This window comes from Triticum urartu, chromosome 6A (assembly GCF_056163025.1).
Source record: "Triticum urartu cultivar PI428250 chromosome 6A, HENAU_Tu73, whole genome shotgun sequence".
Classification (NCBI taxonomy): domain Eukaryota; kingdom Viridiplantae; phylum Streptophyta; class Magnoliopsida; order Poales; family Poaceae; genus Triticum; species Triticum urartu.
In genome coordinates this window covers 108,345,247-108,356,550 of record NC_141878.1, presented here as the reverse complement: position 1 = coordinate 108,356,550, position 11,304 = coordinate 108,345,247, and positions in this window count along the sequence as shown.

Here is an 11,304-nt window from a genome sequence, read left to right as displayed (position 1 = left end):
CTTCTTCTAGAAATCCAGTAATAGACTAATGATATAGACTGCTCTGTTTTCTTTAGATGTAGGGTCCTCCTTGATTATGATGTAGGGTCTCGTTGGGCCATCGAAGCCCCTCCGTCGTCACTCCCTCCCCCATAACTACATCCTCCTCCTTGAGTCACCGCGCCAACCCAATACCGCGTCAGTCTGAGCGCCCGGCAGTTCCCGAGCGTTACTCACCCGGCCTCATGATGCGCGACTCCGTCACCAGCATGCCCTTGCACCACCTCATGCATGCCTCCTTCACCGACCAACAGCGGCCACGGACGAGGTCAACAGGCACTAAGCCCTTGACCACCGCTGCGTGTGCTGCTCTCCCTGCAACAGTGTATCAATTTTCAAAATGGTGTATCAATTAGCTCCGCTGTTCTACTTATGGCTGAAAAAAATTGTCTTTGATTTTTTATTTTGACCCAATTGAAATTAAGTGGTTGCAATGAAAAAGGAAATTGAATTAGATTACTTCACTATCATACTATTAGTTCTTCTCCAAAAAAATCGTTGACAACAACAACTAACGGTAATGGATACATTTCCACTTCAAACATGTCTTTACTTGCCCGAGGTTGATGTAGAGGTCCTTGACGTCGCTCTTGAGCTCCTGGTTTCCATTCTCGAGGTCAAAGAACACCTACAGAGATATTAACCACCACAACCATTTCAAATCTTGACAAACCAAAACGAAAGAGCAATTCTATATATAGGGAAAAAACACATGAATGGCACAAAACCGGCGACGATTCCTTGTTATAGAAACTAATATGCGCACTCATTTTCTATTTGGATCATATTTTGTTGAACAAATCGTTGCTTCAGTTCAGTACCAGTGCCACATCGATGTGTTTCACCTGATCAGTAGTACTACAGGGTCTATCTTTGTGCAAAAAACTATAACGATGCTACGAACTTGTCGCTCTGCACCGGCTCAAAGGGCAACACGTTCCTGTCGAGGTCTGGTCCCCGGCCAGCCATTGCATGGGGAGCTGTCGCAGCTCCCAGCCGACGCCGTCCAGGTGGAGCATTGGGGACTCCCAGCCGTAGCCGGCCGCTTGATTTAGATGAGTTGATCCAGGTCCAAAGCCGCTCCGACCTCCTCTTTGATGGGCTCCATGCCCTTATTGATGTGCCCATGCCAGTCTAAGGAGGCTGGGAGCTCAGCTATTGCCTGAATTACATGCCTGCTCAAAAATTTAAAAACAGCTTGGCTAAAATCTCATATCACTTTCAGAATAAAACTTGATGAAACAGAGTTATGATAACAAAACCATGCGATGAACCAGGATTTTTGATAAATAAAATCAAAAGTACATGTTTTACTCCAACAAGTTATACTACTACTATGTTGGCGCACTTAATTTGGAGCACACATAGAGCTTAATGGACTCGTTATCCGTGAATTCTTCCGCACTTAGAGGTCGACCTGAAGTGAAAATATCATGTTCCATAATATTCAAAGGAACTTTTACAAATGCATGTGGTGCATTTAAGTCATGCGAAATCAATCTCCTGATAGAGGCACTTTATCCATCTACCTTCTGCGCTTTATATGTCAAATGTATAGAATTTTCTCGAGTACTTCGCTAATGCATGTGGTGCACTTAATTATATGACACGCAGTGCTTATTCACGTTTCGCATTTTATATACGGCTTAGCAAATGAAAATTTTCACTTAGGGTAGGAGAAGTTATTCATGGCCGCTACGCACTTCATATGTCATACATAGAGAACTTTTTTGTGCGTACACAGGATCTTGAGTACTACGCTAATGCATGTGGTGCACTTAATTAAATGACACGAAGTGCTTATTCACCTTTTTGTCATTTCGGATTGAAACATTGTCAATGAACATTGTGCACTTGAGATGCCAACCCGAAAGAACTTTACTGCCCTTCATACCATTTTTTGTAGTACTATTCACGAAGAGGGAGGCGCACCTAATGTATAATTCACTAAGAACTTCTCAACGTCGGTTGGGACGACAATAGAATTTTTAGGTTTCAAAAAGGACTTAGAAAAGAACCTCAACATTTATGTTTGAAACATCATTCACGGACGTTCCGCGCCCGAGTTGCCGAACATACAAAACTTTAACAACGTCCATATGAATCTTAGTACTTTACTAGGAGGAATGACGCACTTAAGTTAGACGACACGTAGTGCTTAATGTAAACTTATTAGTGCATGACTTCGCACTTAGAGGTCGACCAGGGAGGACTTACCAAAGAACCTCATCATTTATGTTGCACTCGAGTTGCAAAACAGAAATAACTTTAACAACATCCATACGAATCTCAGTACTTTACTATAAAGAATGGCGCACTTAATTTGGAGCACACGTAGGGCTTAATAAGTTGTTTGTGCATTCTTCGCACTTAGAGGTCGACCAGAACTGAAAATACCGTATTCCATAATATTCCAAGGAACTTTTACAATTGCGTGTTGTGCATTTGACGTCATGCAAAATCCATCGCCTGATAGAGAAACTTTATCCATCTAGCTTTCACACTTTATATGTCAAACCTATAGAACTATCCCGAGCGTACATAACTTCTTGCGTACTTTGCTAATGCATGTGGTGCACCATAATATTCCAAGGAACTTTTATAAATGCGTGTGGCGCATTTGAGGTCATGTGAACTCCATCGCCTGAGAGAGACACTTTATACATCTACCTTCCGCACTTTATATGTCAAAAATATAGAAATTTTCGCGAGCGTATGAAACTTCTTGAGTACTTCGAGGTCATGTGAACTCCATCGCCTGAAAGAGACACTTTATACATCTACATTCCGCACTTTATATGCCAAACATATAAAAAAATTCACGAACGTACGCGACTTCTTGAGTACTTCGCTAATGCATGTGGTGCACTTAATTATATGACACACATCGCTTATTCACTTTTCGCAATTTATAAAGGGCTTAGAAAATGAATTTTCCACTTAGGGTAGGAGAAGTTATTGATGCACGCTCTGCACTTCATTTGTTATACACAGAGAACTTTTTCGAGCGTACACAAGTTCTTGACTACTCCGCCAAGGTATGTGGTGCACTTAATTATATGACACGAAGTGCTTATTCACCTCTTTGTTAGTTCGGATTGAAACGTTGTCAATAAACGTTGTGCACTTTTGCTGCCAACCGAAAAGAACTTTACCACCATTCTTACCATGTTTTAGTACTTTCCATGAAGAGGGAGGCACACTTAATGTATAGACCGCTAATAACTTATCAATTTTGGTTAGGACGACACTTGAACTTTTAGGTTTCAAAAAAAGACTTAGCAAAGAACCTCATAATTTATGTTTGAAACATAATTCACGCATGTTCGCACCCGAAATGAAAATACCGTAATTCATAATATTACAAGGAACCTTCACTAATGCGTATGGCGCATTTGAGGTCATGTGAAATCCATGGCTTGAGAGATACACTTTATCCATCTGCCTTCCGCACTTTATATGTCAAACATAAAGAACTTTCTCGAGCGTACACAACTTATTGAGTACTTCGCTGATGCATGTGGTGCACTTATTTGTATGACATGCACTGCTTACTCACGTTCCCTACTTTATAAAGGGCTTAGTGAATGAATTTTCCACTTATGGTAGGAGAAGTTATTCATGCACGTTGCCCACTTCATATGTCATACATAGAGAAGTTTTTCGAGCGTACACATTTTCTTGAGTATTACGCTAAGGCATGTGGTGCACTTAATTATATGACATAAGGTGTTGAATCAATTTTTTGTCGTTTAGGATTGAAACATTGTCAATGAACGTTCTGCACTTGAGATGCCAATCAGAAAGAACTTTACTGCCCTTCCTACGATGGTTTTCATAACTTTCAAAGAGGAGAGGCGCTCTTAATTTTTAAGTCACTAAGAACTTCTCAACTACGGTTAGGACGACACTACAATCTTTAGGTTTCAAAAAAGACTTAGCAAAGAACATCATCATTTATGTTTGAAACATCATTCACACACGTTCCACACCTGAGTTGCCAAACAGAAAGGAATTTAACAATGTCCATATGAATCTTAGTACTTTAATAGAAGGAATGTCGCACTTAAATTAGACGACATGTAAGGCTTAATATAAAACCTATTCGTACATAATTTCGCACTTATACGTCGACCAGGAAGGACTATCCAAAGAACCTCACCATTTATGATTGAAACGTCATTCATATAAATCTCAGTACTTTACCAGAAAGAATGGCGCACTTAAGAGCACACGTTGAGCTTAGTTAATTGAAAAGTTATATGTGCATTCTTCCGCATTTAGAGGTCGACCAGAAATGAAAACACCGTACTGCATAATATTCCAAGGAACTTTTACAACTACGTGTGGCGCATTTGAGGTCATGTGAACTCCATCGCCTGAGAGAGACACTTTATACATCTATCTTCCGCACTTTATATGTCAAAAATTTAGAAATTTTCGCGACTGTACGAAACTTCTTGAGTACTTCGAGGTCATGTGAACTCCATCGCCTGAAAGAGACACTTTATACATCTACCTTCCGCACTTTATATGTCAAACATATAGAAATTTTCATGAACGTACGCGACTTCTTGAGTACTTCGCTAATACATGTGGTGCACTTAATTATATGGCACACATCGCTTATTCACACTCCGCACTTTATAAAGGGCTTAGCAAATGAATTTTCCACTTAGGGTAGGAGAAGTTATTCATGCACGCTCTGCACTTCATATGTTATGCACAGAGAACTTTTTCGAGCGTACACAAGTTCTTGACTACTCCACCAAGGCTTGTGGTGCACTTAATTATATGACACGAAGTGCTTATTCACCTCTTTGTTAGTTCGGATTGAAACATTGTCAATAAACGTTGTGCACTTTTGATGCCAACCGGAAAGAACTTTACCGCCATTCATACCATGTTTTAGTTTTTTCCACGAAGAGGGAGGCACACTTAATGTATAGACCGCTAATAACTTCTCAATTTTGGTTAGGACAACACTTGAACTTTTTGGTTTCAAAAAAAGACTTAGTAAAGAACATCATCATTTATATTTGAAACATAATTCACGCACGTTCGCACCCGAGTTGCCGAAGAGAAAGAACTTTAGCAACGTCCATACAAATCTTATGACTTTACTGGAAGGAATGGCGCACATAAGTTAGACGACAAGTAGGGCTTAATGTAAAACTTATTCGTGCATATGTCGCACTTAGAGGTCGACCAGAAAGGAGGTATCAAAGGACCTCATCATCTATGTTTGAAACTTCATTCACGCATGTTTCGCAATTGATTTGCTGAATAGAAAGAACTTTAACAACATCTATATGAATCTCGGTACTTTACTAGAAGGAATGGCGCACTTAATGTGGAACACACATAATGCTTAGTGGAAAAGTTATCCGTGCATTCTTCCGCACTTAGAGTTCCACCATAAATGAAAATGCCGTATTGCATAATATTACAAGGAACTTACACTCATGCGTGTGAAATCAATCGCCTGAGAGATACAATCGCCTGAGAGATACACTTTATCCATCTGCCTCCCGCACTTTATATGTCAAACATATAGAACTATCTCGAGCGTACACAACTTATTGAGTACTTTGCTGATGCATGTGGTGCACTTAATTATATGACACACACTGCTTATTCACGTTCAACACTTTATAAAGGGCTTAGCGAACGAATTTTCCACTTAGGGTAGGAGAAGTTATTCATGCATGCTGCGCACTTCATATGTCATAGATGGAGAACTTTTTCGAGCATACACATTTTCTTAAGTACTCCGCTAAGGCATGCGGTGCACTTAATTACATGACATGAAGTGCTGAATCATTTTTTTGTCATTTTGGATTGAAACGTTGTCAATGAACGTTCTGCACTTGAGATGCCAACCGGGAAGAACTTTACTGCTCGTCCTACCTTTCTTAGTACTTTTCATGAAGAGGGAGGCGCACTTAATGTATAAGTCACTAAAAATTTCTCAACTACGGTTAGGACGACACTAGAATCTTTAGGTTTCAAAAAGGTCTTAGCAAAGAACCTCATCATTTATGTTTGAAACATCATTCACGCACGTTCCACACCCGAGTTGCCAAACAGAAAGGGATTTAACAATGTCCATATGAATCTTAGTATTTTAATAGAAGGAATGTCGCACTTAAGTTAGACGATATGTGGGGCTTAATGAAAATCTTATTCATGCATAATTTCGCACTTATATGTCGACCAGGAAGGACTAACCAAAGAGCGTCGCCATTTATGTCTGAAACGTCATTTATATGAATCTCAATACTTTACCAGAAAGAATGGCGCACTTAACTTGGAGCACACGTAGGGCTTAATTAATAGAAATCTTTGAATTCTTCCGCACTTAGAGGTCGACCAGAAATGAAAACACCGTTTTCCATAATATTTCACGGAACTTTTACAAATGCGTGTGGCGCATTTGAGGTCATGTGAACTCCATCGCCTGATAGAGACACTTTATCCATCTACCTTCCGCACTTTATATGTCAAACATATAGAAATTTTCGTGAGCATACAAAGCTTCTTGAGTACTCCGAGGTCATGTGAACTCCGTCGCCTGAGTGAGATACTTTATACATCTACCTTCCGCACTTTATATGTCAAACATATAGACCTTTTCACGAACGTACGCGACTTCTTGAGTACTTCGCTAATGCATGTGGTGCACTTAATTATATGACGCACAGTGCTTATTCATATTCCGCACTTTATAAAGGGTTTAGCAAATGAAATTTCCACTTAGGGTAAGAGAGGTTATTTATGCATGCTTTGCACTTCATATATTATACATAGACAAATTTATCAAGCGTACACAAGTTCATTAGTACTCCGCCAAGGCATGTGGTGCACTTAATAATATGACACGAAGTGCTTATTTACCTCTTTGTCAGTTCGGATTGAAATGTTCTCAATGAACGTTGTGCACTTGTGATGACAACCGGAAAGAATTTTACCGCCATTCATACCATTATGTAGTACTTTCTATGAAGAGGGAGGCGCACTTAATGTGTAAGCCACTAAGAACTTCTCAACTTCGGTTAGGACGACACTTGAATATTTATGTTTCAGAAAGGACTTAACAAAAAACATCATCATTTATGTTTGAAACAAGATAACCTTGTAGAGGCTCGCTAGGGACACAGTATTTGTTTATGTATTCACACATATATTCAAATTTCTGGTCAATACAATCCTGGAATTAATAGTAATCCCTTATGATGATTAAGGAATTACAATAATATCAACTTTATTATTCCCTCTAGGGCATTTTTCCATCAAGAACAAGAGATGAAAACACAAGAGAAACACTCAATAACAAGTTCAATCAAACATCCACTAGACTAACAAACACACAAGATCCACAAGATACGTGAACAATCAAATGGAAAGATACAAGGTAGAGTTCTTCCCAAATCCCATAGGAGATGAGGTCTTGATGATTCAATTGGGCAATGCTTCTCCACAAGTGGAGGTCTTGTACTCCAATGGAGCCTTCTCTTTCTCAAGATGAATCCCACAAAGGGAGATACATGATCTAAGCTCAAATGTTTAGATCTATTATTGGCTATTGCTGAATGGGGAGGAGTATTTATACATCCACGGGACTAACGGTTAAGGAGTGGAGAATTGGGATTACATGGGAAAATCCAAACAGCTCCATAGAGGCAGCCCTTGTGAACCGGGTAACCTAAGCATGTGTGGTCGCGGTATCAAGCGCACTGACGAATTCGGCCATGTGCATGGGCTTGTACCGTGGCTTCTTGCGGACTACCATCGGTGCTGCTTGAACCTCGCCTTCTTCTTGACAGTTCATTCTTCTCTTCCAAGCATACCTCTTGGATTGTGGAGTTGTTCTCTTCATCTTGGACTCATACTCGATCAATCTGTAGCTCCGCTCACACATATGTAAGCGCATAAGTAGTATACCATCGTCGAAGGGTACAAGTGAACACGTGTAAAGTATATGATTCACCGTAATTCTGCAAGTTCAGCGATCCATTGTTGGTCTTGTGGAAGAATCACTGAGATATAATATACGCTTTGATGAGGTGATCAAAGCATATTGTTCTATACATAAAGCATATTGTTCTATTACATACTTATGGTGAAGTCTGTACCTATGTTAAAATTGGGTGGTATCACTACAGCAATTCCTGAAGTATATGTGGATGACATACTTGTTTATCAGGACTGAATTATAATTTTCTGCAAAGCATAAAGAGTTGTTCTAACGGACCTTTTTGAATGAAAGACCTCGGTAGATCTACTTATGTATTGGGATATATCAAGATGCCTGATAATTCTTTCACAGAGCACATATATTGACATGATTTTGAACGAGCTCAAAATGAACGCTGCTTGAGACCTCGGTAGTTCTTGCCTGAGTTCTAAGGTGTGAAATTGAGTAAGACTCAAAGACCAACCACAACATAAAAATAGAGAGATAGTGAAAGTGATTCCCTCTGCCACATCCATAGGTTCTACTCCCTCCGTCCGGAAACCCTGGTAGGAGGAATGGATGTATCTAGATGTATTTTAGTTCTAGATACATTCATTTTTATGCATTTCTCCGACAAGTATTACCGGACAGAGGGAGTATAAAACATGACATGCTGTGTACCAGACCAGAAGTGTGCCTTGCCACGTGTCTGGCAAGGGGATACAAGAGTGCTCCAGGGGTGGATAACTGGAGATCGCTCAACAAATTATGCTAAAAGAAAAAACGAGATGTTTCTCTGCTATGGAGGTGATAAATAGTTCGTCTTAAAGGGTTAAGTCGATGACAGCTTTGTCACCAATAAATATCGCTTTGGGTCTCAGTATGGAAACGTAATAAATGTAGGGGCAATTAGCTAAAGTAGCCTTATCCAGAGCATTGTAAACATAGATTCTTGCAAAGTACAAATGGGACTAGATGTCTCAGACCCGTTGACTAAAACCATCTTTCACAAGCAAAACATGATCACACCTTAGAAATATTTAGGTGGGCGATGTGAATTAGATTTTTTACTCTAGTAAACTCTTTTGGGTATTGGTCATATGTTGATGGGAACTACGGGCATTAATATTTCCTTATTATATTCCTTATTATTATATTAATTAGATTTGAAAGTGGGAGACAGCTGGAAATATTCCCTAGAGGCGGTAATAAAATTGTTATTATTATATTTCCTTAATCATGATGAAAGGTTTTTTATTCATGCTAGAATCGTATTGACCGAAATCTTGAACACATGTTTGGATACATAACCAAATCCCGTGTACATAGTGAGCTTCTAACTGACTAGCTAGTTGATAAAAGATGGTTGATGTTTTACTAACAATAGACATGAGTTGTCATTTGATAACGAGGTCAGGTCATTCATATGATAAGGAGGATGATCTGATGATGAAGACTCACCCGTTAGCATAGCGTTAGATCGTTTAGTTTATTGCTACTTCATTCTTAATGTCATATACATGTTTCTTTGACCATGAGATCATGCAACTCCTGGATACCGGAGGAATACCTTGTGTGCTAACAAACGTCACAGCCTAACTCGGTGACTATTAAGATGCTCTACATGTATCTCCGAATGTGTCTGTTGGGTTTGCATTTGTCGAGTCTGGATTTTGTCACTCCGTGTGAAGAAGAGGTATCGCTGTGCCATCTCCGTAATACACCAGAAGAAGGAGCTTGCAAGCAAAGTGACTAACGGGTTAATTACGAGATGATGTATTATAGAACGAGTAAAGAGACTTGCCGGTGACGAGTTTGAACTAGGTATGAAGATACCGATGATCGAATCTCGAGCAATTAAGATAGCAATTACGTATGTTGTCATCCATGTTCGGCTACTTGTTATTGAACTGATAGGCGTATCGGTAATGTCTACGTAGCGTTCAAACCCGTATGGGGCCGCACAATTAACATTTGTTCAAGATATAGTCTTATATGAGTTATCTATGTTGGTGAACAAATTTTGTTCGGAGTTCTGGATGACATCACGGTCATGATGAGGAACTACGGAATATTCAGGAGGTAAAGATTAATATAGCTGATAATAGTGTTTGATATCAAAGGTGTTTAAGATGTCTCCCTAAGTGTTTGGGAACGAGAACACTTTCTTTGGGTCAAGTGGTCAATCCCCTCGGTCCGTGGCGTCTGGGTCCAGACAACGGGAACCATGGCGTCTGGTCCCGCAGTAAGAGAATGAATCCTGCCTTTTGTGTAAAAGCCACTTTGATGAGGCTTTTACTCCAAGCCCCGGCACCACCAGGGCTGAACTTATAAATATAGGGGCAGGAATAGCACATAAGACACATTAATATTAACCAAGGAATCCCGTGCCATCTAGTATATCACTTGTCTAGTTTCTGTATTGCTGCGGGACGAATCTACTAATTTCCCAGTGAAGAAGGAGAGGACGTCATTGAGATGAATGTTTGCAGCACACAGAGGTGTCGTGTGTTCGGAATTTTATAGGGAAGGATCGTGATAATGTATGACTACATGAACCGCGTTGATAAACGCTTTTACTTAGAGGTCTTCAAGGGTGTGAAAATGCTCACCAACTCTCCATGGATAGATCTTGCCTGTGAGTAGGATTTTTTTTTGTTTTACATGCAACGTTTCCCAACACTTGATAGATCATCCGTAGCAAATTGTGCACTTTGTTAAAAGGCATGTGGTGCAATTAATTAATTCGACACGAAGGGCTTGTCGACTTTATTTCAACCTTTTCTGCTAGAAAAGTTGTTAATGCAGGTTTCTCACTTGAGAAGTCGACCTGAAAGAACTTTACAGGGCTCAATAACAATGTCAGTACTTTGCTAAACTGTGAGGCGCGATTAATTTATACAAAACGAGCCCTTCATGGCTATTGGGTGCGGATGCCCTTAAAAACATCATTAATTTTCTAAAACCATATAAAGCGGTGTGTGGACATAAGGTACACTGCGCAAAGGATCTATCGCATTTTTATTAATGAAAGGCCCAAAATTCAGACCTCGATTGGGAATCACCCTAACATCATTAAAATCGATTCAATAACTCTAGGAAAATTGCCCTGGAGTGTGAGGAATGATATGAAACTAATGGAGTGTCTCACACTTGAGGTATAGGTTTCAAAATGTCTTAGGAAATATTCTAAATGCTTAGAATACAAAAAGTTATTCATGCACGTTACGCACTTCATAGGACGAATGGAAAGGACTTTAAGATCATCCATAACTATCTGAGTACTTTGTTAAAAAAGTGTACCACAC